Below are 27,502 nucleotides of genomic sequence, written 5' to 3' on the forward strand. Positions count from 1 at the left end.
AAGTTACTGATCCCCAGCCAGATTGGAACATAAATGTGATGGACTGGTTTGGGATCATAACAGAAACAACCTCCGTTACGATCAGATTCAGTTGTGTTCAGCTTGTACAATGATATCAAATAATGAAACTTGCCTTTCCCAAACCTTGTTGATGTAAACAAAATAAATCCAACTACTTATCTTAAGCGACACATGGTTTAATAAAAGTTATGAATGCCCTCACAGATTCCTGTTTAAAGAAATATGGGGGCTAGATTGAATAGCTTGTAAAAATGGACTTGGAGATTGTGATGCATGAATAACCCATGCCTCTTGATTAAAATTCAAGAAGAATGCTGACTTCATGCTGCTTTCTCATTAGAATGATTGCTGTGTGCGGTGCTATTTATTGACGGAAGCATCAACAGGGAACCAAAACCATAACCTCCTGGCACTTCATAGAACCAGCCTGCTCTGTTTAAAGCTAACCTGCAGCTCGTGGAATATGCATGGAGTAGTGACAGGGAGGACACAGATCTGATACATTAATGAATTACACAATATGGGACTGAATGGACACCCAGCTTTATGGATGCAGCACTGGAGGTCATGCTGAAGGAAGTGCTACACAAGGCAAGTACCAATATCTGCATAGGACCAAAAGACCCCCAGTATATTTGCTTCATAGACAATGGGAGCAAACATTAAAGTCAGCGCAAGCAGTGTACCCCTGAGGACCTGGAAACACCACCACAAAACGTTCAATTACCTGACATTAACAATAAAATGCAACCAAGTGCACGACGAGTTCTTCTGTCTTGAAAAACGGAGACTTACACAACTAGAACCAGCCAGAGTGGGTGAGATACCCAAGGAGTAGTAACTTTCATGGGGAAAATGGTGCTGGCCATTGTTGGAAAGGCAATTGCTGAGCTTCTGACTAACAAGGTATTTAATGAACTGAGGATGAGAGAATTCTCATATCCAATCCTTCTTCTCTTCTTCCGCTTCCTCTTTACCCCACACTAACCCCTGAATTACTGGTCACACTAGTAATGTCACTAGAATAACAATCCAGAGCCATGGGCCAATGTTCTGGGAATATGGATTACAATTCCACCATCACAGTTGTTTAAATTTGAATTCAATGAAAATTTGGAATAGAGAGCTAGGATAATGGTGACCATATAACCACTGTTGAGTGTTATTAAAAATCCACCTGGTTCATTCAGGTTCCTGAGGGACAGAAATCTGCTGATATTACCTGATCTGACCTACATGTGACTCCAAACCCATAGTAATGCGGCTGATACTTCACTACCATCTGTGCGATTAGGGATGGGCAATAAACGTTGGCCTACCCTGTGACAGCTACATGAATGAACTAAAGAAACAAACATGTTCTTTTCAGATACTCAAATAATTCACATTGGACAGGCAGTGGAGGATAAAAATGATAAAAATACTCTGAAGTGATTACATACTCATTTAACAGTTCAGAAATTGAACCTGCACATCATGTAGAGGACAGCAAAGAGTGCACATGATGAGATACTGGACTTCAGTGGTTTGCAGGCAAGGAAGGAAGAAAGGATAATGCAGGAACCTTCTCTCTGGTGGGTACAGTCCGTCATATGTTCTGCTGTGGATTCAAGACCACAATGGGGGTTGAGTGTGAAAAAAATGATGGGATTGCACCCAGAAATTCTCTATGTATTGGGAAGCTGCCTAGAATAACTGCAGTCAATATTAAGGAACATGGAGGTGTCCATCACCAACTTGACACAGAGTTTGCAGCCCAGGCTCCTCAATGTAATGGTCTACTCCATAAGAACACTTTTGGAGTATGCAGCTACAGTACAGCATCTGATGACCTATACTTCAGCTTCCATTGCAACACCACCAGCTGGGTGTTACAGTGGAAACTCAGACTGGTGCTGTGCATTTGCAGACTGCTGCCTTCTAAATGCAGGTAATCAAAGGGGCTTGCAATTGTTAAGTAAGGTATTCCCTATTCAGTTGACTAGGATTACCAAAGCACCATCCTGAGGAGTGTCACCAATTGTAAGAAGCATGGCAACATTTGAAATGGCACCCCAGCCGCACAGCCAATACTCTTTCTGTTGTCTATCAACCAGCTCATCCAGACCTCTGGTACCCAGGCAGCAGAGGTGCAACATGAAACTCTGCTCTTTAGCATATAGTTACTCAAAGTCACCCTCCAATGCCTTTTAAAGAGTGTTACACTGAAATTCAGCAGACTACCTTTAAGCTATGCTGCACACATGGAGTACAAGCATAGGAGAGACAAAGGTAACTGGAAGATAGATGCTACGAAATACATATAGTTGTTTATATTATGTGTAATATGACATGATTTCATTTACAAAAAAACAATATTTTGGAATGTTCATTTTTGTTGTGGCTTTTAGTTTTGTGTTATGACCCAGACCTGTGGTCTATGACAGAGGAACCTCTCTGGCAAATGGTGATTTGAGGTTATGGTTACTGACATCCCTGGTTACTGTAAATAAGAAATAGGAAGGAGTTGTATTATTTTCCTTTCTCCAACATCTCCTTGAACTTTTTTCCTCCTCTGCATGACCTCTGCTGCTCATTCTCCCACTCACGCTCTATTTCAGAGGGAAGCTCAGGTCATGCACCCATGGCAGGCGACGACTCATTTCTACAGAAGCCTGAAGCCAGAGAAGGGTCTTTAGGAATTGCTATTATCACTCCTCTAAACAATGTAACTTGAAAAAACTACAGAAAGCCCCCTACCCAAATGCTTTTAGAATACAACAAAAGAGAAATCAACTAGTCACTAATCTGAAAATAGTCTATGATCCCATTACACAGTGATCTTGAGTGAATGTCTAGCTGCTTATCACAACTGCAGTCATGTGGCTTTCAGAGAAGACAGAAGCTGAAAGGTTGAGTTCCAAAGCAGTCACACATTAATTCGAGTCATGTACTGCCTAAGGTGTATATTTTTGGTATGTACTAATTTTGCACACATACTGACTACTTCACCAATATTGTTCTGCACATTCCACTGACAAAAATGTGTGTGAAGGTAGTGGATACAGTTCTGATACCCAAACAACACTCAAAGCATCTAAATCACAAATATTACCAAATCCAGTTTGACATTCAATATTATTGACTTTACTTTTAACTCCTCCCCCCCACACCCCCACACCAAATTCACAACAAATGCATGGGCCCAGCACAGAAAAGTTCTGTTGAGTGTTCAGGACTTATGCAATGGGTGTGAGATGTGTACCAATTACTGAGAAGGACTAATCACAAGCTTAAGGAGGAAGTGAGGTCTGCAGATGCTGGAGATCAGAGCTGAAAATGTGTTGCTGGAATAGCACAGCCGGTCAGGTAGCATCCAAGGAACAGGAAATTCAACGTTTCGGGCATAAGCCCTTCTTCAGGAAGTTTAATTTTTTTTCCATTTTGAAGAAACATTCTCTTATGCAAGCATTTCAACCACCTTGGTCATTAATGTGGGCCTTATGAGAGAACACTTTGCTTTGTGAGGTGTACATTCAAACACAACCTTTATCCAAATATTTTGAGTAGAAAATGGTCCAATACCTTTGAACATAAAACATTTCTGAGAGTTTTTTTTAAAAATGTCTTATATTTCAATTATGTTACCATAAACAAATGACCTGAAAAATGTTCCTGATGAAAGGCTTTTGCCTGAAACATTGATTCTCCTGCTCCTCGGATGCTGTCTGACCTACTGCGCTTTTCCAGCACCACACTCTCACCTCTAACCTGCAGCATCTGCTGTCCTCACTTTCGACTTACAGATATTAAGTCAGTTCATTTTTACTATCTATTAAGTTGAGAATATAGAAAGCAGGTATCAAGAGGAGGCTCATTACCCATCAAGCCTGTTCTTCCCATTTACAATGCATAACCTTAATGATCATGGACTTCACCGTAACATCATTGATCTTTGATAACAAGCTACTCTTTCACATTTGTCCAAATAATCAGAATCTCAACTAACACATATAACAGAACATGAGAAAACATTGCCATCAAATTTTAATGATCTCACTCTAAGTTCTTAAACATATTTACTTGCTTCAGTTCATTATCTACCTGCCTCGAACCTTCCAATTGTATATGTGGAAACAATTTGTCGCAGATGATCAACAGGAAACCATAAATTAAAGATGCAAATGTCATCTTAAATTGGATGAGTGGTGACTCATTACTTTCCACATAATCTTTTTTCTCCCACCTCCCTCCTACTCTGTTTGTGAAAACTTGCCAGTGTCATGTTTTAATAAATCGATTGTGTAGGTGAGTAGATTGAGTGCAATGAACAATAAAATCACAGAATGCTTACAGCACAAAAAAAAGGACACTTTGCTATTGTGTCTGTATCAGCTCTGTATAAGAACAACTCAGCTAATAATACTCCCCAATCTTTTCCCAATAACCTTGCATCTTTTTCCATCCCCGAATAATCCTGAACACATTCCTCTTGGCCAAAAAAATTAGGGTACAGATTGGGTGCATTCATTTCACTTTTTGTTAAAAAAATATATACAAGAGGGACCCAATATGTTCGGTTGTTCAATCTATTAGTGTCATCCTGAGGTAAGGATTTGATACAGTGGCTAACATATTCCATGGAGACTCTATTCCCCCAACTGCTGCAAGAACATTGGACCCTCAGAAGAAAAGCCTATGTGGAAAATTTTAAGTTACGTGAGTAAACCAACAGAAATCCTATGGAATCAAAGGGAGTCAACCTTTGGCAATTAACCTTTCAGTCACTGTCTTTGACAAAACAAAATTACACACAAAACTGTTTTGTGAATTTGCCTGCTCCATAGCTCACGAAGAAAACTACCATTTCACACATTCTTAAATGTATTTTAATAGCCTGTAAATGTGTGTTAGAATCTGTTAAGTAGTCTTTTGCAGCACCTCACAATATAGCAGACATTGATTTCATAGTTAAATTAATTAGTGTATTAGCAATATAAAACAAAATTTCAGAAGAGTATTTTCATGAAAGGAGAAATGTGTTGCTGCTCTGAACTGTGTTTGTGTGATATTGTAAGTGGACTGATAGATTTAGACTACTAGCACATAAAAAAAATCATAAAATTATTGCAATGATAATTTCACTATGACTTTGGGGGCAATTTCAAACATAGTGTGTCATGGGAAACCGAATCAATCAGTTCAGCTCTCCATTTTACACACTGCCTACTTTTACAACCCATTTACTTCAATTAAATATACATAAGGCGGGATCTGCAACAGAGATCCATTTCAGTTGGGTCAACTTCTATCAGATGCTTAAGTCAAAAATGCCCCCTCAAGGTTACAACTCAGATTTTCTACCTGTTACTGATCCGATTATTTGCATCTATTTAATGCTGGTCCATTGCAATACAGACTCTGTAATACATATTCCATGAATTGAAGAGAATTAAGGCTTTGATAAAAATTCATAGCCCAAAACCAGAATTTCAGGAAGACCCATGGCTTATTTCTGTGCTCACTTCTATGGGCCTGATTTTCTCCTCATTGAAGATGACAGGAGAGGTGGCCGTGGAATGAAATTCAAGTTCACCTTAATCATTGATGCTGGATGTTGACTTTCTCAGCTCGCCACCAATTGAGGCCCTTACTGTGGTCAATTAATGGCAACTTAAGGACTTCATATCACCACTCCCTGCTTCCCTAACAGTTTTCAAAGGTGGCTAGATTTCAACTTGAGAAACTGGGATGGATTGCCTGACAGATTAGAGGTCCCAGTCTGAGCACACTCAGAGGCACAGAAGGAGCATCAAGTGTGATAGCCTCAGAAAACCACTCCCCTGCCCTTGCTACAACCACAACCATCCTCCCATGACTCTCAGCCTACAAATAGAGGACATAACGTACTTACCTTCACACTGCTTGATCCCCTGAAGAATTGGCCTTGACTGGTGGAATCACAGAATGGCTATGGTGCAGAAGGAAGACATTCAGCCCATCATGCCTGCACTGACTCTTCAAACAAGTGTAGTTTAGGACTCAGAAGCTGACAGACTCTAATTGGCCAGGAGAAATGATGAGGCCTATGATTTGTTGAGAAACTATGTTCACTTGTCAGTTCTTATTAAGTTGTTTATTTTCTGTGGAGCAGTCGGTGTGCTAGCAATTATTTAACACACTCACTTAACAAAGAAGTAGGAAAATGCCTCCCAGATTATTCATTGCAAAACGTGAATATTTCTAAATATGATAATCAAGCATGGAGTTCCTATGTCATTAAAAAGCCCAAGGTCATACTGATGGTTATATGTTTTCTGAATATTGTATTTATTCCATATATATTTTTAACAAAAAATGTTTACAGGTACATCTATGTACTGTCTATCATTTTCTTGTTTTCAATGGAAGGCTATCATTCAATGAACTGATAAATTTTATCACAACCATTTATCCTTTGGTGAGCATATTATAATATGAATGGAGCATCCTGTTTGTTGACGACTGGAATGATACCTAGCACCAGCTATAAAAGAAGAGTAATAACAAAATATAACTGTTTAACAACTTTGTGGTTTCTATGGGCACATCAGATTGAATTCCAGGCAGTAATCTCATTCCATATTCTGTACTTGTTCTTAAACTGTGATTTAACCTGTTTATAGATGATAATGCTTGAGCTTTGTGGATAAAGCTAACTGAAGGGCTGGGAATGTTTCTGGCAAACATGTTACTTTATAGTTGAGACCATCAAGTTCCTGGAAATGATGACCATCAACAATCTGTCCTGGTCCACCCACATTGACACTGTGGCCAAGAAAGCATAACTACACCTCTCCTTCCTCAGGAGACTAAGTAAATTTGGCATGTCCATAAAGTCGCTTACTAATTTTTATAGATGCACCATAGAAAGCATTCTATCCAGATACCATTAGCCATCTAAGCACTCAGAGGAGGGGGGTCAGAGGCTGGGAATTTGGTGTTGAATAAATCACCTTTTGACTCTCCACAATTTGCAGAGCACAATTCAAGAGTGTGATGGAATTCTCTCCACATGACCAGATTAATGCAGCCCAACAACACTTCAATAAACTCACCACCATCCAGACGAGAGCAACCTGCTTATTCTGCACCCCAAACTCTGCAGTAATACTGCTGTTATCAAACTCATTCATTAAGTGGATTTCAATTACTTGTAGAACTCTGTTGGGTTTATTTACAGCTAATCCAATATATACTTTAATCTCCAGGTTCAGCCTCTGCCTAGAGTGCGAGGCCTGTGGGTCTTGTGTGAACATCCAGGGACATAGCTAATTACATGCCAAACTCTTAAAGACACATCACTTTAAAGGTGATAATACAACATCCACCACTTAATTATCCACTTCATCCACCTCCAATGCACATGGTGTACCAGAGATAATTTGCATTGTTGCAGCTTCCAAACCAATGACCTCTATCACCCGAAGAACAAAGGCAGCAGATGCATGAGAACACCACTTAAATGCACCCTGACGTGAAATAACCTCAGGGTTCCTTCACTATTGTTGGGTCAAAGTCCTGGAATTTCCTTCCTCACAGCATTCTGGGTGTCTCTGTACCACACAACTCTGACAGCATACAAATGTGGCTTACTGCTGCTTTCTCTCAGGCAGTCAGGAATAGGAGATGACACATGGAATCCGTAAAAGGCAGGATTTCTAATTAAAGGGACTCTGACATGGCTCATAGTGACTCAGCTACAGCATCCTTTTACAAGGCTGCAGCAGAGGTGAAATGGAGAGGAAATCTGGGGACGTTATTCCCCAGGTCTCTTTCTCTCTCTCTCATGTAGACTATATGATATAGGAGTCAAAGCACTGCAGCATGGTGAACTCTCCCAAGGCTGAAGGAAGAGAAAGTATCTCCAAACAAGTAGATATGTTTGGAAGTGGCTGAGGTAATAAGCAACAGAAATGTGATCCCTTCCAACATTGGGATATTGAACCAAATGGATCTAAGACCTCTCGAGTGCATGACATGTAAGTGGCATAACACTGATGCCAGGCCTCACACTCTCCTGCACAGTACTCCTTACGTCAACACAGTGTGGTCACACTCACCCCTCCACCTGCAGACAAACTACATGCCCCTCTGAGCAGCCAAAATTTACACTTACCCACATACTATTGCCCTTACATACCCACGCTTCATTATCACTGTCCACAAATGCCACCCCTCCCAGATACCTATACTGTTAGCACTTGTAACTCTCAATTTTCTCTTCTTGCAGGAGAAAAGATATGACACTACTTTGGGGAGACATAAAGACCAGGTAGAAGGAGTGGCAAGGAGGACAGCATTGTCTACTGGCTCTCTAATCGCAGGTATCAGGATGACCACTGGTATTGCCTGCCCAGCTGGTCCACTGCTCCAGAAGGTCTGCCAGGGAATCCTGAACCTCCTCAGGCACTGGTAGTAGTTCGTGTGGACGGAGCTATTTCTCTGCCTGTAGACCCGGTGTTGAGGTTCTTGCCTCCATGGAAATGGAACTCTACGTCCATCCCATCCATGCAGTGGACAGGAGTGTGGGTGATGAGAAACATCCAATGCTGTTTGCAGCTTCTCTTGCTCTTCACCAAGATAGAGTTGCAAGAGCTGCTTCCGTGATGTGCTGAAGGCCAGAAACAGGGAAGTGCAATGAAAGGCGAGGAAGTGCAAAATAGATGAATTTGGCAATCACTGGAGAAAAGCTGAAACCATACATGCAGTGAGCAGCTATCTCTCACATGGCCTGCTCTTCAGCTTCACTGATCAAAGTTTTCCTAGTCAGTCAGATTCATTGAAGAAACTCTTCCCACTATATTTGCTTTGAGGACGTTGATGAATTCCAAACAATTTGAGAAATAGTCCCTTGGCTGATCAGAACCCTTGCTTAAAAATTGCTTAATGAGCTCTTTGAATATTCAAACACCTTACCTGACAAGTATGCAGGGGGTTGGGGAAAACCCAGAAGAGGACAGGATGCTGTCAGATTCCCAAACAAAAGTCACCTTTTGGGGATCTAGTTCTGTGACCAAATCCACCTGTCCTTGTTTGAGAAAACTTTCCTGTGGTATCTGTTCTCCAACCTGTATAACAGCAGGATTTGTGATCTTCTGCCTTAGAGTAGAAATATATTTAGGAATTCCAACCAGTGAGAACTCCTGTAGAAAGCCTGAGCTGAATGAGCATCCAGTGATTGAAAGTAATCAAGTACAGAAAACAAGTCAGTGTCAGCAATTAGATAAAACAGCTTCCACTGCTAGGCAATGGGGTGGGGTTTTAAATAGAGGAACATAGGAGTAGGATCAGACCATTTGAACTCTTCAGTCTGCTCCATCATTCAATGAAATCATGCACAAATCTTCAAACTGAATATTATTTTCCTGTATTATCTCCATATTCCTTAATTTCTTTAGGAGCTAAAAATGTATTGATCTCATGTGAGGTGCTGCATTTTGGAAAGGCAAATCAGACCAGGACCTATCTACTTAATGCTGAAAATTTGTTGCTGGAAAAGCACAGCAGGTCAGGCAGCATCCAAGGAGCAGGAGAATCGATGTTTCGGGCATGAGCCCTTCTTCAGGAATGAAGAAAGAAGGGCTCATGCCCGAAATGTCGATTCTCCTGCTCCTTGGATGCTGCCTGACCTGCTGCGCTTTTCCAGCAACACATTTTCAGCTCTGATCTCCAGCATCTGCAGTCCTCACTTTCTCCTGATCTACTTAATGGTAAGGTCCTGGGGAGTGTCGCTTAACAAAGAGTGGAGGTTCGTAATTCTTTGAAAGTAAAGTCGCATGATAGATAGGATCGTGAAGAAGGTGTTTCATATGCTTTCCTTTATTGGTCAGAGCACTAAGTATAGGAGTGAGGAGGTCATGTTGGAGCTGTACAGGACATTGGTTAGGTTACTTTTGGAATACTGTGTGCAATTCTGGTCTCCTTCCTATCGGAAGAATGTTGTGAAACGTGGAATGGTTCAGAAAAGATTTACAAGGATGTTGCCAGGGTTGTATGGTTTGAGCTATAGGGAGAGGTTGAATCAGCTGGGGCTGCTTTTCCTTGAGTATTGGAGGCTGAGGGGTGACTTTAAAGAGGTTTATAAAATCATGATGGGCATGGATAGGTTGAATAGACAAGATCTCTTCCCTGGGTGGAAGTAGAGGTTTAGAGTGAGAGGACAACATTTTAAAATGGACCTGAAGGGCAACTTTTTCATGCAGAGAGTGGTTTGTGTATGGAATGAACTGCCAAAGGAAGTGATGGAGATTCATATAATTACAACATTTAAAAGGGTTTAGAGGGATATGAGCCAACGCTGGCAAATGAGACTCAATGAGGTTAGGATGTCTGGGCGACATGGACAAGTTGGACCGAAGGGTCTGTTTCAGTGTTGTACACCTCTATGACTCTATGACTGCCTTTGAAACATATTTGGTGACTCAGCCTCCACAGTCCTCTGGAGTAGAGAATTCCACAGGATCACCAGCCTCTGAGTGAAGAGTGACTGTGCAGCCTGTCCTAGAAATGCCAAACAAAATGCTGCAGCTATGTCATATAAATCCAGAGAAAAGCAAATACTGTAAAAGCCACAACACCTGATTTGTACTGCACAAGTTTAACATTGATGCAGAGCCATCATTGATGCTAAATTTACAGTGCAAGCTGTAAACCTGCAGTAGTGCTTATAGTCATTAATTTACCAACAGATCTGTGCCACAGTTTAAAGTGACATGTACAATACAATTTCTCAACATCTCAATACTTTTATATTAATAAGCTGTAAATACAAAGCAGTCTGATTCACGACTGGTTAAAATAAAGAGGTTCAAGTTTCATGGGAAAATCCCGGGCAGAAACTTACAAAAAAAAAGTATTTTCTTTCCAGATATTGGGAAGTCTGCTACACATCCGACATGATAGCCTGAATATTGTAAGCAATGGAAAAAGAACAATGGTTGTTGTTCACCTCGCTGACAGCTGGCCTCAAGATTTTGGGGGGTTTTAAGTGCAAAGCTGGAACAAGTCCAACATCTGATCCAGTGCAGTAGTCTCCGCAGGGGATTCAGGCTCTCCTGAGCAGGACAAAATAAAACAGAGAACTACTGAAGATCAAGGATTAAAGAATTCTTACTGAGACACAGAGGGTGGAATTTTCATCCTGAGGCCCAGTTGGGATCTGGGTAGATGAGCTGGTAATTCCTTATTGGCTGGCTTGTTTGCTTGCATTGCGTCTTTGCAGAGAATTTGCTACTGGGCAATTATAGCTACCTGTCTCCCAAAAATGAGCAGCCATTTAGGAAAATCAAGATGCAAACTGAGCCACTGTTTATCGGATGCCTAGATTCCCCAAATGGCAGATGCCCCCTTTTCTCCCTGCACAGCGCTAACATGTGGCTGGAGCCAATACATGTCCAGAGTACTGGGCACTGCCATTGGTGCACCCAGGTATGGAGTCTGCCCACTGTCCTTAATTGGAAAGCGTTCCTAGAGACAGAATGTTAAGAAGTATGTCAGTAAGCTTGCTGAGCTGGAAGATTTGTTTTCAGATGTTTCGTCACCATACTAGGTAGCATCATTAGTGAGAGTCTCCGATAAAGCACCAATGATGTATCCCGCCTCTCTATTTATAGGTCTTGGTTTCTTAAGGTGGGTGATGTTATTTCCAGTTTTTTTTTCAAGGTAAATAGGATCTAAATCGATGTGTTTATTGATGGAAATGATTTGGAGATGCCGGTGTTGGACTGGGGTGTACAAAGTTTAAAATCACACAACACCAGATTATAGTCCAATAGGCTTATTTAGAAGCACTAGCCTTCAGAGCACTGCTCCTTCCTTAACCAACTGATGAAGAAGCAGCGGTCCAAAAGCTAGTGTTTCCAAAGCTATTGCTTCCAAATAAACCTGTTGGACTATAACCTGGTGTTGTGTGATTTTTAACTTTATTGATGGAGTTCTGGTTCAAATGCCATGTCTCTAAGAATTCTTGTGCGTGCCTTTGTTTCACCTGTCCTAGGATGTGTGTAATGTCCCAGCCAAAGTGGTGTCCTTCTTTGTCTGTATGTACAGAAACTGGTGATAGTGGGTCTTGTCTTTTGGTGGCCAGTTGGTGTTCGTGTATCCTGATAGAAAGTTCCCTGCTTGTTTGTCCGATGTAGTATTTTTTACAGTTCTTGCATGGTATCTTGTATTCACAGGAGACACTCACTGGTGATGTTACCTAGTATGGTGATGAAATGTCTGAAAACAAACCTTCCAACTCAGTGAGCTAACTGACACATATTTATCATCAACCTGAGCTACAAATCTTCTCAAAAATCACAAACAGCCTGTTAATTGGCCAGCTCCTCACAAATCTCCTCAGGGTATTGTCACATTCACTTCCGCATTCCTAATGTGAATTTCAGTCTGGAAGCAAAATTTAGTCAACGGAGCTCAAAGCAGGAAGTATGAAACAGCAAATATAAATGAGATGTAAACCATGGGCAGAATATTGAATAAAGAAACACAGATAGTGACAGTAAAGTGGCAGACAGAATAAACAAATCAAAATACTTCAGATAAAAATCTCCAACACCCAGTATATTAATGGAATGATACTTCATACATGTAAAATGCACCTTTCTTTCAAGGGTGTAGTGACTTGAAAGAGGTCCAGGTAGATCTCATTGACTATGAGATCCTTGAATGGGACTGCTAAACTTGGCCAGAGAGCCCTGAATGACCAATATAAACAGGACATTCAGAGAGTTTCCGAATTCTCAGGACTGGCTCTGAACAATCCAGTCAGAGTCCATGTGCTGTGCACATGTGAATAGAAGGTGGCTTGGTGAAAGGATGCCTGCCTCCTTGGAATTATTTCAAAGGGTTAAAGAGATTATCAGTATTCAACAGTAATTATCATTCTCCATGCGGTAGTGAGTGGAGTGAGTTCTTTCTTGATGATATGTTTTGTTGAGATCTGTCTCTTGATTAAATTTTAAAAATATAAGCCATATGTATTAAGTTAGCCTGGAGCAATGATGTTTAGAGCAATAAGACAGTGCAATTTTCTGGGTCTGTAGATTGTGAAGGAGCAAAGATGCCCTTTAGTAGAGTGATGTGCTCTTCCTGTCAGATGTGGGAGTTTAAGGAGAGTTTCCATGTTACTGAGGATTATGCCTGCAGGAAATATCTTTGGTTGTGAATCCTATCAGATCGCATGGATTCTATCAGATCGCAACAGTTAGAGGCAATGAGGAATTTACAAGAGCAAGGGGGTGTGATAGATGGTAGTTATAGAAACAGAGAAAAGCTGCAGTTACAGTCAGATAGATGGGTTAACTCCAGGAAAGGTAGAACAGATAGGCAGGTACTGCAGGAGTCTTCTGTGGCTTTCCCCATTTCAAACAAGTATGTGTTTTGGAAAATGTAGGGGGTGATGGACTCTCTGGGGAATGTAGCATGAACAGCCAAGTTTCTGATAACAAGACAGGCTTGAATGTATTGAGGGGTACGTTGGGTTCCAAGTGATTGGACCATAAGACCATAAGACATAGGAGTGGAAGTAAGGCCAATTGGCCCATCGAGTCTACTCCGCCATTTAATCATGGCTGATAGGCATTTCAACGCCACTTACCCGCATTTTCCCCATAGCCCTTAATTCCTTGTGACATCAAGAATTTGTCAATCTCTGCCTTGAAGTCATTTAGCGTCCCGGCCTCCACTGCACTCTGCGGCAATGAATTCCACAGGCCCGACACTGTCTGGCTGAAGAAATGTCTCCGCATTTCTGTTCTGAATTGACTCCCTCTAATTTTAAGGCTGTGCCCACAGGTCCTAGTCTTCCCGCCTAACGGAAACAATTTCTAAGCTTCCACCCTTTCCAAGCCATGTATTATCTTGTAAGTTTCTTTTAGATCTCCCCTTAACCTTCTAAACTCCAATGAATACAAATCCCAGGATCCTTAGCTGTTCCTCGTATGTTAGATCTACCATTCCAGGGATCATCTGTGCGAATCTCCGCTGGACACGCTCCAGTGCCAGTATGTCCCTCCTGAGGTGTGGGGCCCAAAACTGGACACAGTACTCCAAACGGGGCCTAACCAGAGCTTTATAAAGGCTCAGTAGCACATCGCTGCTTTTATATTCCAACCCTCTTGAGATAAGTGACAACATTGCATTCATTTTCTTAATCACGGATTCAACCTGCATGTTTACCTTTAGAGAATTCTTGGACTAGCACTCCCGGATCCCTTTGTACTTTGGCTTTACGAATTTTCTCACCGTTTAGAAAGAAGTCCATGCTTGTATTCTTTTTTCCAAAGTGCAAGACCTCACATTTGCTCACATTGAACTTGATCAGCCATTTCCTGGACCACTCTCCAAAACTGTCTAGATCCTTCTGCAGCCTCCCCACTTCCTCTGTACTACATGCCTGTCCACCTAACTTCGTATCATTGGCAAACTTTACTAGAATGCCCCCAGCCACTTCATCCAAATGATGAACAGCTGCGGCCCCAACACTGAACCCTGTGGGACACCGCTTGTCACCAGCTGCCATTCCAAAAAAGAACCTCTTATCACAACTCTCTGCCTTCTGTCAGACAGCCAATCCTCAATCCATGCCAGTAGCTCACCTTGAACACCATGGGCCCTCACCTTGCTCAGCAGCCTCCCGTGTGGCACCTTATCAAAGACCTTTTGGAAGTCTTGATGGACCACATCCACTGGGTTTCCCTGGTCTAACCTACTTGTCACCTCTTCAAAGAATTATAACAGGTTTGTCAGGCATGACCTCCCCTTACTAAATCCATGTTGACTTGTTCTAATCTGACCCTGCTCTCCCAAGAATTTAGAAACCTCATCCTTATTGATGGATTCTAGAATTTTCCCAACAACCGAGGTTAGGCTAATTGGCCTATAATTTTTCATCTTTTGTCTTGATCCTTTCTTGAACAATGAGGTTACAACAGCAGTCTTCCAATCATCTGGGACTCTTCCTGACTCCAGTGACGTTTGAAAGATCTCAACCAACGCCTCCACTATTTCCTCAGCCACCTCCCTCAGAGCTCTAGGATGTAGCCTATCGGTGCCAGGAGATTTGTCAATTTTAAGACTTTTTCACTTTTCTAGCACTATCTCTTTTGTAATGGCCACCATACTCAACTCAACCCCCTGACTCCCTTTAATTGTTGGGATATTACTCATATCTTCCACTGTGAAAACTGACACAAATTACTTATTAAGTTCTCCAGCTATTTCCTTATCTCCCATCACTAGGCTTCCAGAATCAGTTTGAAGTGGCCCAATGTCTATTTTTGCCTGTCGTTTGTTTCTTATGTATTGAAAGATACTTTTACTATCATTTCTAATATTACTGGCTAGCCTACCTTCATATTTGATTCTCCCCCTCCTATTTCTCTCTTTGTTATCCTCTGTTTGTTTTTGTAGCCTTCCCAATCTTCTGATTTCCCACTGCTCTTGGCCACTTTATAGGCTCTCTCTTTTTCTTTGATACATTTCCTGAATTCCTTTGTAAGCCATGGCTGTCTAATCCCTCCCCGGATAATCTTTCTTTTCTTGGGGATGAACCTTTGTACTGTGTCCTCAATTATACCCACAAACTCCTGCCATTTTTGCTCTACTGTCTTCCCCGCTAGGTTCTGCTTCCAGTCTATTTTTGTCAGTTCCTCTCTCATGCCCCTATAATTACTTTGTTTAATTGTAACACCATTATGAATGATTTTGCCTTCTCTCTTTCAAACTGCAGACTGAACACTACCATAATATGATCGCTGCTTCCTAAGTGTTCCCTAACTTTAAGATTTTTTTATAAAGTCTGGTTTATTATATAGCACTAGGTCCAAAATAGCCTGCTCCCTTGTGGGCTCCATGACAAGCTGTTCCAAAAAGCCATCCTGTAAGCATTCCAAGAATTCCCTTTCTTTGGATTCACTGGCAACATTATTTACCCTGTCCACTTGCATACTGAAGTACCCCATGATCACCGTGACCTTGCCTTTCTGACATACCTTTTCTATTTCCCGGTACATGTTGCGCCTCTGGTCCTAACCACTGTTAGGAGTCTGTATATAACTCCCATTATGTTTTTTTTTGCCTTTGTGGTTCCTCAATTCCACCCACACAGACTCCACATCATCCGACCCTATGTGATTCAGTGCCATAGATTTAATTTTGTTCTTAACTAACAAGGCCACCCCGCCCCCTCTGCCCACCTCCGTGTCTTTTTGATAAGTTGTAAATCCTTGGATGTTTAACTGCCAGTCCTGAACCCCTTGTAACTATGTCTCTGTGATGCCTACCATATCACATTCATTCATGATGATCTGTGCCAATGATTGATTGTGATAGGGGACTCTTTCATCAGAGGCACAGACAGATGTTTCTGAAGCCAGTAGTGAAAAATCAGAATGGTGTGTTGCCTTCTTTGTGCCAGGAACAAGGATGTCTTGGAGAGGGTGCAGAATATTCTCAAAGGGGAGAGTGACCAGCAGGAGGTCATTGTATACATTGGACATAGGAACAGAAAAGGATGAGATTCTGAATGGAGAATATAGGAAGTTAGGCAGAAATTTAAAAAGAAGTTCCTTGAAGGTAGTAATATATGGATTACTCCTGGTGCTATGAACTAGTGAGGGTAGGAATAGGAGAATAGAGCAGATTAATGTTGGCTGAGGAACTTGTGCACGGGAGAAGGGTTCACATTTTTGGATCATTGCAATCTTTTCTGGGGTGGAAATGACCTGTACAAGAACAACGGATTGCACCTGAATGGAAGGGGACTAATATACTGGCAGGAAGATTGCTAGAGCTGCTCAGGAGGATTTAAACTAGCGAGATTGGAGGGAGTGTCCCAGAGAGATAGTGAGGAATGAGATCAATCTGAGACTGTTACAGTTTGTAAAGAGAGTGAGTCAAACAGTCGTGGCAGAAAGGAACAAAGCAGAGAACAAGATAGGACTAATAAATTAAACTGCTTTTACTTCAATGCAAGAGGCCTAACAGGGAAGGCAGATGAACTCAAGGCATGGTTAGGAACATGGGACTGGAATATCATGGTAATTACAGAAACATGGCTCAGGGATGGATAGGACTGGCAGCTCAATTTCCAAAAATCAAATGCGATAGGAAGGATAGAAAAGGGGGACGGGGGCACAAGAGAGGAGGGGGAGTGGAGTTTTTGATAAGGGATAGCTGTACTTATGGAGGATATTCCAGGAAATACATCCAGGGCAGTTATTTGAGTGGAACTGAGAAATAAGAAAGGGATGGTCACCTTACTGGGATTGTGTTACAGTCTATGGCAATTGAGAATCAAAATTGTAAGGAGATTTTAATTATCCAGAAGAATAATAGGATGGTTATGGTAGGGGATTTTAACTTTCCAAACATAGACTGGGACTGCCATAGTGTTAAGGGTTTAGATGGAGAGGAATTTGTTAAATGTGTACAAGAAAATTTTCTGATGCAGTGCATGGATGTTTCTACTTGAGAAGGTGCAAAACTTGACCTACTCTTGGGAAATAAGGCAGGGCATGTGACTGAGGTGTCAGTGGGGGAGCACTTTGGGGCGAGCGACCGTACTTCCATGAGTTTTAAAATAGTGAGGAAAAGGATCGACAAGATCTAAAAATTGAAGCTCTAAACTGGAGGAAGGCCAATTTTGACGGTACTAGGCAAGAACTTTCAGAAGCTGATTGGGGGCAGAGGTTCACAGGCAAATAGAGTCTTAGAGATATACAGCACAGAAACAGCCCCTTCAATCTAACTCGTCGATGCCAACCAGATATTCTAACCCAATCTAGTCCCACCTGCCTGCACCTGGACCATATCCCTCCAAACCCTTACTATTCACTTACCCATTCAGATACCTTTTAAATGTTGCAATTGTACTTGCCTCCACCACTTCCTCTGACAGCTCATTCCATACACGTACCACCCTCTGCGTGAAAAGGTTGACCCTTAGGTCTCTTTTATATCTTTCCCCCCCTCACCCTAAACCTATGTCCTCTAGTTCGGGACTCTCCCACTCCAGGGAAAACAATAACTTTGTCTATTTATCCTATCCATACCCCTCAAGATTTTATAAACCTCCCTAAGGTCACCCTTCAGTCTCCAATGCTCCATGGAAAACAGCCCCAACCTATCCAACCTCTCCCAATAGCTCCAATCCTCCAACCCTAGCATCATCCTTGAAAAATCTTCTGAACCCTTTCAAGTTTCACAACATTTTTCCGATAGGAAGGAGACCAGAATTGCACACAATATTCCAACAGTGGCCTAAACAATGTCCTGTACAGCTGTAACATGACCTCCCAATTCCTGCTGGAAAATGGGAAGCCTTCAGAAATTAGATCATGAGAGTCCAGAGACAGTATATTCCTGTTAGGGTAAGAGTAAAGGCTGGTAGGTGTAGGGAATGCTGGATGACTAAATAAATTGAGGTTTGATTAAGAAAAAGCAGGAAGCATATGTCAGTATGCACAGGTAGGATAGATTGCGTGAATTCTTTAGAAGAGTATAAAGGCAGTAGGAGTATACGTAAGAGGAAAATCAGGAGGGCAAAAAGGGGACATGAGATAGCTTTGGCAAGTATGGTTAAGGAGAATCCAAAGGGATTTTATAACAACATTAAGGGCAAAAGGGTAACTAGGGGGAGAATAGAACCCCTTAAAAATCAGCAAGTCGGCCTTTGTTTGGAGCTGCAGGAGATGGGGAAGATACTAAATGAGTATTTTGCATCAGTATTTCCTGTGGAAATGGATTTGGAAGATTTTGAATGGAGGGAAATAAATGGTGACATCTTGAAAAAGTGTCCATATTACAGAGGAGGAAGTGCTGAATGTCTTGAAACACATACAAGTGGATAAATCCCTAGGACCTGATCAGGTGTACCCTCTAATTCTGTGGGAAACTATGGAAGTGATTGCTGGGCCCCTTGCTGAGATATTTGTATAATCGGCAGTTACAGGTGAGGTGCCAGAAGACTGGAGGTTGGCTAACGTGGTGCCACTGTTTCAGAAAGGTGGTGAGAAAAAGCCAGGAAACAATAGACCGGTGAGCCTGACATCAGTGGTGGGCAAATTGTTGGAGGGAATCCTGAGAAACAGGATTTACATGTATTTGGAAAAGCAAGGAACAATTAAGGAAAGTCAGCATGGTTTTGTGTGTGGGAAATCATGTCTCACAAATTTGATTGAGCTTTTTGAAGAAGTAACAAAGAGGATTGATGAGAGCACAGCAGTAGAGATGATCTATATGGACTTCAGTAAAGTGTTCGATAAGGTTTCCCATGGGAGATTGGTTAGCAAGGTTAGATCTCTTGAAATACAGGGAGAACTCGCCATTTGGATGCAGAACTGGCTCGAAGGTCGAAGGCAGAGGTGGTGGTGGAGGGTTGCTTTTCAGACGGGAGGCCTGTGTCCAGTGGTGTGCCACAAGGATATGAGCTGGTTCCACTACTTTTTGTCATTTATATAAATGATTTGGATGTGAACACAGGAGGTACAGTTAATAAGTTTGCAGATGACACCAAAATTGGAAGAATAGTGATAGCAAAGAAGGTTACCTCAGAGTACAATGGGATCTTGACCTCAATGGGCTAATGGGCTGAGGAATAGCAGATGGAGTTTAATTTAGATAAATGCAAGGTGCTGCATTTTGGAAAAGCAAATTTTAGCAGCACTTATACAATTAATGCTAAGGTTCTAGGAAGTGTTGCTGAACAAAAAGACTGTGGAGTGCAGGTTCATAGATATTTGAAAGTAGCAGGTAGATAGGATAATGAAGAAGGCATTTGGTATGCTTTCCTTTATTGGGCAGAATGTTGAGTATAGGAGTTGGAAGGTCATGTTGCTGCTGTACAGGACATTGGTTAGGCCACTTTTGGAATATTGCGTGCAATTCTGGTCTCTATCCTTTCAGAAGGATGTTTTTAAACTTGAAAGGGTTCAGAAAAGATTTATAAGGATGTTGCCAGAGTTGGAGGATTTGAGCAATAGGGAGAGGCTGAACAGGTTGGGGCTGTTTTCCCTGGAGCTTTGGAGGCTGAGGGGTGACCTTACAGAGACTTATAAAATCATGGGGGGCATGCACAGAATAAATAGACATGGTCTTTTGCCTGGGGTGGGGGAGTCCAGAACTGGAGGGCATAGGTTTAGTGGGAGAGAGGAAAGATATAAAAGGGACTTAAGGGGCAACTTTTTCAAGTAAAGGGTTGTGCCTGTATGGAATGAACTGCCAGAGAAAGTAGTGGAGGCTAGTACAATTGCAGCATTTAAAAGGCATTTGGTTAGGTATACGAATAGGAAGGGTTTGGCTGGCTATGGGCCAAGTACTGGCAAATGGGAATAGATTAGGTTAGGCTACCTGGTCGGCATGGGTGAGTTGGACCAAAGGGTCTGTTTCCATGCTGTACATTTCCATGACCCTGTGCCATTCAAGACTGTACTTCTGCATGTACTAGCCCTGAACAAATGGGCAAGTTTTTATTTCAGCACTGAATCCATCAGTTAGGGTTCTAGCAACACACGATGTGGAAGAGCAGGATAGTTCTATTGACAGGTTCCAGATTTCCTCATTTAGCTGTGCAATTGTGAATGCTGCAAGTTGGTGTTCAGTTTATCCAATTATAGTATTGAGTCCTATTATCTGTATGTCAAAATGTAGCTCTTTCTCTTTTATTTTTATTTCAGATTTGCAGCATACTTTTATTTTATCTTGCAGAGGACATATTACCATCAGGATTCCTTTTATATAAAAAAAAGAAAAAAATTGATTAACTTTTGAAGTTGATAGAATATAACAAAAAGCAGTTTGTTCATTTTAGACTTGAGTGAGTTCCAGAGGCTGACAGTGTGAAAGAGCTATAATAACATTAACAGAGATAGAGTAATTAACCTAAGAGACCTCAACCTCAATCCTATATGTTGATTTAGCTCTCCAACACTGTTGGGCTCTGTAACGTTTCTAAGCCAATACTCCTGATAATATTGTCAGAGCAATGATTAATCAGAAAATAGATGTGGATAAGCAAAACAGGTCTTTTGAGTTAAGCATCATTATTTGGAAATGATTTTGAAAAAAAAGCTCAGTTCTGAAATGCTCTCTAAAGTTAGAGGCTGTAAATCTTTCTCCTCTAAGCTGGTAAATAGTTTCTCATAAACCATTTACATGTGCAGCAGGTATGAAATAATTAATATTTTTAAACATTTTGAATATATAAATTTAAGTGGTATTGATTTTACTCTATGTTTTGAGGTATGCCTACAGCTATTGGAGCCATTACACATTAATTTCTCCATTAACCATGAGACAATACTGCAATATTAAAGACTTAAGATAATTTTTAAAAAATTTAATAATTAGCTATGTAATTGCTGTAGCCTCTATTAGTTAATTTATCACGCTGAATACCCATTGCGCCTTACAGAAAAATTGCTCCTAATTATAAGCATTTCACCTAAGGAGGAAATGTTTTAATTAGTGTCGTTTATTCATCGAGGAAATATTGCACCAACTGGAGAATGCTAAAGAATGGATTGGAAAATGACAAGTGGAATTTTTCATTTTAACTATATTTTAGTTCACTATTTCCTAGCTTATTTTTCCTTTCTGCTTGAGTCACCACTTTGTGCAAAGCATCCCAGCAAATCATGTGCTTCTTTCCATGCCATGCTTTCTAATATAAAAATGGAGAGGGTGCAGAAAAGATTTACAAGGTTGTTACCAGGTTTGGAGGGTTTGAGTTATAGGGGGAGATTGGATAAGGTGGGACATTTTCTACTGGAGTGTTGGAGGTTGAGGAGTGGCATTGTAGAGGTTTACAAATTCATGAGGGGCATAAATAAGGTAAATTGCGAAGGTCTTTTCCTTAGGATAGGGGAATTCAGAACTAAAAAGAATAGACTTAAGGTGACAGGGGAAAGAATTAAAAGGGACCCAAGTGGCAAATTTTCCACACTGAGGGTGATGCATATATGGAATGAACTGTCAGAGAAAGTGGTTGGTACAGATACAGTTACATTTAAAAGATATTTGGACAGGTACCTGAATTGGAAAGGTGTAATGGGATATGGGCCAAATGCAGGTAAATAATACAAGATTCAGTTTGGGAAATCTGCTCAGCATGGATGAATCAGACCGAAGGGTCTATTTCATTGCTGCATGACTCTATGACTCTAAATATGGAAAGTCTCTCTGCTCAAGGAACCTGAAAATTACCTGTATCACCCTTAAAGACAGAGGCTTCAAAAACACATCATTTTCCAAACCTTGTGAAAACCTGATGGAAATCAGGCCGATTACATCCCACCCAGAAAGTCATCTGCTTATGATTATAACAGATGCACCTGGACAATGTGACTAAGTCAGCCACATGAAGCAGGCAGGTCCTAACTTAGTGTTCCTCAGGGTTTGTAAGGAAATCTAACACTTTACCATGTCCAACCCCTTCTCTAATGCTAGGAATTTCTAACCCAATCTCAAAACTTACCAAGTACCAACTGGCAAGTGATTTTCCAGAGCTTTTGCTCATTTCTCACTTGAGTCATGTACCTGAGTCCAAGTGATTGAAATCTTGGTCGAGGAAATCAGTAGTGCGTAGTTAACCTGGCTAACCTCAATGGGATGACACAGACACGGGTGAAAAAAAGCTGGTCGAAACTATAGATTAAAAAAACGGAAAATGTTCAAAAACAATTTACGTTCCCAAAGGTAGGAGCACTACTTAGCAAATAAAGCAACCAAGGCCAGCAAATGAGACGCAGATAGAGCTAACAGACCTGCAAAGCATGGAGTGAATCCAAAAGATCATGAGGAGTACAAAATAAAAAGCAAGATACCGAAAATAATAAGAACCTCCCAAAAAAGATTGAAAATAAAGATTAACATAAGAAAGATTGACATAATAAATACAATTATATCGTAAGTAAAATAGTAGTCAAGGGTTATATGGGGATCTTAAAATCAAGTGGGAGAGTAGAATTGCAATTTGAGCAGAAAATAGCAGGCTTTTTGAATAATGACTTTATATGAGTCTTCACAACATTGGTAGAAGGTAACATACCGGATAATCCAAAGAAACTAAAATGGAATCAAGGATTGGAACTCACTAAGACTATAATAAGCAAGAAAATAGCACTTGAAGAAAATAATAGCACTAAAGATGAACAAATCGACAAGGCTTAATGGATTCCATCCTGAGGAATTAAAAGAGTGGGGAGACTGAAGATGTTGTAAACATAATCTTTCAAAATTTTCCCAATTTGCAATGTACCTTTATTATTTAAGAAAGGCAAAAATGAGAAATAAAGCAATCATAAACTCATTTGTTTAACATCTGCTGTTGAAAAGCTATTAAAATCCATCATTAAAGACAGAGTGATGAAGCATTTTGAGAAACATGAACGAAATGGAGAAAACCAACATAGACTTGTATTGAGTAGTCAAACCTTAACAAACATAATTGAAGTTCTTGAGCATGTCACTAAAGTAAGAGACAGGGGATATCTATGGTTTACATCGAGGAGACTGAGGGTGGCACATGACTGAAATGTGTATCTCTATGAGGAGTATGAACAGGCTAAATAGGAAGGAACTTTCTCCTTGGTAAAGGGATCAATGAAACAGCAGGAGGTTCAGAGGGTATGTGAGGAAAAGTATTTTCACTCAGAGGCTTGTGGGAATCTGGAACTCACTACTTGTATGTGTGATAGAGATAGAAACCCTCATACGATTTAAGAGGTATTTATATGCACAGTTGTGTTGCCAAGGGATACAAAGCCATAGGACATGTGCTGGAAAATGCGATTAGAATAGTTGGATGGTTGTTTTTTGACCAGTACAGACTCCAATGGACTGAAGGGCCTTTCTCTGTGCTGTAGACCTCTATGACTTCACGAATTCTGAGAATACATTCATTTAGGTTTCTCACAACAGTAGTTTAAATTAAAGTTGAAGAAATTGAAGGGAAATTAATAACCTTGATTGGAATATTGGTTGGGTGGACAGATAGACTTTATAACACAAAAATGCAGGTGGACTCCCGATCAAGAAGAACCACGCCTATATACGGCAGACATATCCGAGGAGGAATGTCCTTGTCCAAGGTGATCAAAATCACATCAAGGAGAGGAAGGAGTTGGGAATGGCAGACCATTTGAGGGGCAGGCCCTTTACCCAGGTCTGAATCATTGTAACAGGGAATATTGCCGGAGGTGTCTAAAATTGAGGAAATTCACCCATGCCTTTCAACTGTGGCCCAAGTCCACCAGCCGGTCCCTGTTGAGCAGCATCAAGGAAATGTCTGTCTTCAATAAAATCAACAGCATGTACTGAAAGGTAGTTTCATTTGCGTGGCTTAGAGACCACCATCAACCTTGGTGTCAATATAGATCACAGGTACACTGGGAAATGTCCTTGTAAGCTAGATCATGCACATTTATTTTCTAGGCTGTCAGACAAGTGGAAATAATCTTCCCCTTTTCACGAGCAAAACTATACCCAGTACGCTAGGAGTGGCAGTAGGGAGTATCTGTATAATAGACACACACAACTTGCAAACATAATTGAATATACAGCGTGACTACACATTGTGCAAGGTGCTGCCACATTTATGATCACTGCACGCTCAATTACTATCCACATTATTCACCTATCACTGATATCTAATCTCAGCAGTGTGTGAAATCTGCAACACAATGTTTTCCAACACTTAGGTTCCCTGTGAATCCACAAACTCAACCAATGTAATCAAAGATTTCAGTTATAAGAGAGATAACATACAAGCACAACTCCCTTAAGTAGACATATCATTGGCATGGAATACCAGGCATGTGTGTATGATTGCACAAATGCAAGTCAGCCTGGCATCTAATCCTGTCAGGCAAGGATGACCCGTGAGCACAACCTACACCCCCCATCCTGTTCCCTCAGAGTTACACTCATCTGCCGTGCTGTGACTCTGAGGGTGTCTGTGACAATTGTATAGCTGCATGCTGAGAGATGGTTTAAAAGATGCTAAAGGCAAAGAGTCTACATTCAACATCAACAGTCTTCCCCTGAAATGTTTTGTTAATCTGAGTCAATGCAGTGTTGTGAGCTGCTGAAGCTGACAAGATGCCACCATCTCCATGACAGTCCCTTGAGAAGCTTTGCCAATTTTAATTGCAGACAGTGTTCTCTTTCAAGACAGGGTGAAAAGGCAGGCGTAATTTCTACATTTACCTATGGAAGACCCATAATAGGTTATCATTTCCAGCATTAGTAAGCAGAACCTGGGCGAATAAGAGAGTCCTCCCAAAAATGAAAAGAATTGATTAACTTTGCAACATTAAAGCAGAAAAATCATAAAGCTAGAAGTTATGGAATAAAAATTGTATTTGCTCGTGATTTGCAGCAACTCTTTATCTCAACTAGTAATGAATTAACAGTGTTGCAGTCAATAAGTACTTACAAGTGCAGGTTAATTAAAATGTAGAAAGTAATGCAACATTAGAAGCAATTTTAACACTGCCTGTTAAAATAGTTTGGAAGATTTCATACCAAGGTTTCACTCCATCCCACTACATTCAATTTGACCTCCTCTTTTAAGTGAGAAATTAGACTATTGATCTGAAAGAAGTGAGGATCTTTCTTGAAGGATGTAAATTGGGATCTGATGGCATTAGAGAGGAGTGACTGGAACTTGTGGAAGTAGGAGCAGGGACCAGTAGAGACCTGAAGAGATAGATTTTTCTTACTTTCTTTGTAAGGTAAGTAGGAACAGGAGCATCCTGCTGGACTTCACAAGGGTGCTTCAAGTCACCAGACCCCCCAAGCTTTCTGATTATGAGATCTAGCCAGATCACTCTCTGTACAACTCACCTGAGCGCAGGAAATCTGCCTTTTGGTTCCAGATCCTTCTGCCCAGCATTCAATCTGTGGTTCTCACATGTTCAAATGAATGGTGAGAGTATGCAGGTGAGTCTTGGGAGTTAAAATCTTGCCTCTCCTCCCATTCAATCAATTCGCACTCCAAGTTATGTTACCATGTTTGAAGATGTTTGAGCACTCTTTTAACAATGATTTAACTTGAGTACACTTTGTATCGTGTCTTGATTGATGGTGCAAAACTTTGTTCCTTCTGACAGTTTGACTACACCGTACTTCTCCAAAAGATCACCATTAATTTAACCAATGAGTTATGAAGAATCACAATACTGTACAATAAAGATCATTACTGTTTCTTTCTGATTCTTTTCCTGTCATGCTACATAGCACAGATACCAGAATACCTTTAGCTTGAATTCACATTATCTTCGTCAGCCATGTGCTACAATGTTTCTTTCTCTCACTTGATCAATACATATATTCTCCCCAAAGACACAGATATCTACAGTCACTCTGGATAACAGCTGGATATCTCCAACACATACATAAAGCCTACAAGCTCCCTTTATTGAGTGTTAGTATTTTGTCAATGGAGGTGATAATATCAGATTAGAAGTTTACAGTCAGCAAGAGTGAATCTGTAATTTTTTTTCTGTCTTCATATCGAACTTCAGATTACTATAAGTCTTCCTGAAATCATATATTTGGAATCTTTGCTCAACAGAAAAGCCAAAATGATGGTTCATTGGATGCAGATCAGGGTAATATTCTCCTGTGTCATGAAAGGTTTTACTAAATACACTAATTATAGTATAAGCTTTGAAAAGCTTCACCTGTCTAATTTTCTGGTGAATGTAACATTAGCCTTTACATTATTCACAGTCCAAATAACATTAATGCTTTGTATTAGATGACAGTTTAATATAAAAACCCCTCTGTACAGCACCAATAAAGAGATGAGTAGGCAAAGGCAGTACTGTATTGTTGATTCTATAAAAAGCACCCTCATGGTCATCATGCAATATTCAGAAATAACAAATTATTTCCCATTCAGTTTGATTCCATAGCATTTTTGATATAAGCATCACAAATATTAAATGAATATCCATACAATTTTTTCAAGTATTAATGCTTCTAATTGCTCAGGACGTTTCAAGCAAATCAATCATCTTCTTGCTCAATACTTTTGTTTTAAACATTCTATCTATCATCATAGCGATTGGTTCCAAATTAGATTCTAGAGCAACCATGACTGATTAAATGGACTGAGGAACAAATACCGCTCATTCATTTATAAACAAGCTTCAGAAATCTTGGTCAAGTGAAAATATTTCATTTAATTTTGCATTTAAAGAGATCCAACAGTATTAATTTTGCAATATCACCAAGAAGCAACATTTTTATCCATCAGTCATAACTCAAGTTCAATTTCATATTGATTACCTTTCAAAGAAAGCACTGCTACAAGTTTCAGATGAAGTGAGGGTAATCATTCCCATAAAGAGTCCGAAATGCTTAACTTAGAGATGGGTCCACAACACTTAATATCTCATTCCAAGATTTCCTAATTGGGTGAATATTCCTCAGAAACGGAGCTGAGTATTTATAC

Source organism: Hemiscyllium ocellatum, chromosome 20 (genome assembly GCF_020745735.1).
Source record: "Hemiscyllium ocellatum isolate sHemOce1 chromosome 20, sHemOce1.pat.X.cur, whole genome shotgun sequence".
Lineage (NCBI taxonomy): Eukaryota > Metazoa > Chordata > Chondrichthyes > Orectolobiformes > Hemiscylliidae > Hemiscyllium > Hemiscyllium ocellatum.